This window comes from Pteropus vampyrus, unplaced genomic scaffold (genome assembly GCF_000151845.1).
Source record: "Pteropus vampyrus isolate Shadow unplaced genomic scaffold, Pvam_2.0 Scaffold35, whole genome shotgun sequence".
Lineage (NCBI taxonomy): Eukaryota > Metazoa > Chordata > Mammalia > Chiroptera > Pteropodidae > Pteropus > Pteropus vampyrus.
Genome location: NW_011888816.1, coordinates 1,520,224 through 1,523,446, shown reverse-complemented (window position 1 = coordinate 1,523,446; position 3,223 = coordinate 1,520,224).

Here is a 3,223-nt window from a genome sequence, read left to right as displayed (position 1 = left end):
AATGCACAGGCCTGGACTACAGGGAAAACATGGGGCCTTCGGTTATATGTATCAGGAGTTGATCCTAGTATACTCATCCTGTACAGCGGCAGGTAAACCGCCGTTTCTGACCTCTACCGATAGGACCCAATCACCTACTAAACCCCTTGATCCCTTTGCCCCTGCCATCTCTACCCCAACCCACACCCGCAAAGGGACTACCTCTGCCCCTTAACTCCTTGGAAAGTGCTGCCCCCACCACCTCCACTATTCAGAACATCCCGAGGCCACCACAACTCCCCAACCCGGTGTTAAGTATGTTAGACGCAGTTTTTGGTTTCGTTAATCAGACTAACCCTAATATCACCAGTAATTACTGGTTTTGCTTGAACCCGGCCCCACCATACTATGTGGGGCTCGGAGCTACTGCTGCTTTTGGAAATTCTACTCACCAGATTAGGAATATTTCAGTAAGCAACAGCAGTGCTTTGTGCCCTTGCGGTAGGACCCCCAAGCTCACTCTGGGAGACTTACAAGGCCAGAGCACTTGAATCCACTCTACTAGCTATCCCTTAAGCACTTCACCCTATGCTCAGAATTGTGACAGCATCACTCCCATAGACACTAAACCGTTTTACTTAGTTGCCCCACAAGGCACCTGGTTTGCCTGTAATACCGGTCTAACCCCCTGTACCAGCTCCAACTACTGGTCCCAGGGGACATATGGCTTCTGTGTACTAGTTCACGTTATCCCTCAAGTGTATTTCTACTCTGGGGAAGGGGGCCGCGAACATTTCCAGTACTTAGACCATCACATTACAAAGAGGGCGCCTCTCCTAATACCTGCACTAGTAGGCCTAGGATCAACCGCTGTTGGAGCGGCAGCCTTAGTAACGGGGGATTCTAACTACTGGACCCTGAGTCGACAAGTAGACAAGGACTTGCAAGACTTAGAGACATTGGTTTCTCACCTAGAGACCTCTGGAAACTCCCTAGCAGAGGTAGTCTTACAGAATAGGAGAGGACTGGATCTCCTCTTCCCGAAACAGGGAGGTCTCTGTGTGGCTCTGGATGAAATCTGCTGTTTCTGTGCTAATCATTCAGGTATTATTAGAGATAGTTTAGCCCTGGTCAGACAGAGACTCCGTGGCAGAGAAGAGCAACGTCAGCAGACAGGGTCTTGGTATGGAACCTGTTCAACAGATCCCCTTGGTTAACTACACTGCTTACCTCCATCACAGGCCCCCTAATGCTGGTATTCCTGGGGTTGCTATTTGGCCCCTGTGTAATTAATTGGATAACTGCCTATGTCAAAAAGCGGGTCCGGGCAGTAAAACTCATGGTCCTCAAAACAAACTACCAACCACTCCAAGTCGGAGAATCAATGATTTGATTTCCCTTCGAAAACCAGTGGGGAACGTAAAGTGGAAATTCTCCAGTTTCAGGGAGGTGGTATCTCCAGGCGCCAGCCCCCAGGGAGAGCAGTAACTCAGTTACAGGGAGGTGATATCTCCAGGCGCCAGCCCCAGGAGAAGCACAACATTCCAAGGTGTGGATGATAAAACTGTCTACTAGGCCCTGTTTGATCTGAGAGTCCCCCGGATACATTCATCTTTGTACAAAACGTTAACGGCTAACTTCTGCTTCTTGTAATCTGCTTATTCAAGGATGTAGTTGGAGGCTTTATAAGCTGCCTCCTCTGGAAGCTCGGGGCTGATCTCCTCTAACCCTGCGTGGTAGAGAGTCAGTCGCCGGCCGGCTAATAAAGGCTCATAATTAATCTCAATTGGCTCCATGGGTCTTAAAATCGTTCGCGCCTTAACAAGCTGACAGGTTATAGCAAGGAGGGGGTGTTAAGCGGTCACTGGTTACTTCCTGGGCCCCCTTCAATAAGGGGAACCAGATCCTAAGGGAGGCTAGTTTCCAGGAGGACTTCTTACCCCATCACCACCACAATTGGGGGTACTTTCTCATTCTCAGCCCCGGGCACCCACTTTACCTTCCCACACCTCCCGCTGTTTTCTCCTGTTAAATAAAATTCAACTGAGTAAATTTTTAAATTCTTATAGGGGATGACAGGGATTATTCAGGCAGATTACCTAACTAATGCTAATCAGGAAATTTTTGCCTTGTGAAAGACAACAGGCCTGAACGAGAGTTGCTTACGCTAAGCCCCATATTATCAAACTGACACTTAACTTACAGTTTTGACTCAGAAATGAAATTTTAATCAGGAATCTTCTGGTCAGCATTAGTTATATAATCTGCCTGATACACACCTGCCATCCATCCCTATAAGGAAAGTAACCTTGCAATAAACAATCCACCTTTTGCCAATCGTAACTTCCTGGTTTCTGCTCCCTTTTGCCTGTAAAACCTCTTGTTTTGTAATGCATTTCAGAACGCCTTTTTGTCTGCTAGACTGGATGTTGCTCAAATTATGAATGAGTGAATTTCATATTTTAAAATTTGAATTTTATTCTTTAACAATCAGCAAAGCCAGAGGGAAATCCTTAGGTCAAGAAGTCAAGCAGTTTCAGTGAGTTTAGAGATTTTGAGTTTGTTGCTAATTCCATTAGTCATTTCAACCTTGCCTGATGATTAAGGGTGATAAGGGACCGTGAAAATTCCAAGAAGTTTGCGAGGTTTTACTTAACTCATGAATTTCCCAGGGAAGAGGGGGTTTCTGTCGCTAGATATTGTGGAGGGTATACCCCAAGTAAGAAACACATTTTCCAAGTTTCTTTGCCATTGTGAGGGTGTCAGCCTTGGAGCAAGGGAAGGCTTCATCCAATTCAGGAAACATACACAGAAAAGCAAGAACTTATTCCTAACCTATACTATATGGCAACTGATTGAAGTCCAGTTGCAGATACTCAAATGGTCCAGAGGGAAGAGTTTTGAGGTCTCTGGAAACAAAAAGTTTTTCCAGGATTATGAACCTGAAACATCAGAGATTGGTGATAAACAGTTTTCACAATTTTATAGAAGTCTCCCTACCAATATTTATTTACAATTTGAGCTGCACCATGGTGGGTGAATGAATGCAAGAACCAGAAGATGGGATTTGCCAGGAAGCTGGGGAGAGCCCAGTGACCACCTCGGGTCTCACACAGCACTGAATTTACAACCATTGTTTGCCCATCGTGACTTCTCTGATTCAGGAGCACTGTTGCCATGTTGCAAGAACCTCAAAATGGCAAACGGCAAAGTCTGTCACAAGGGGTCATTTTTCAAAAGCGAA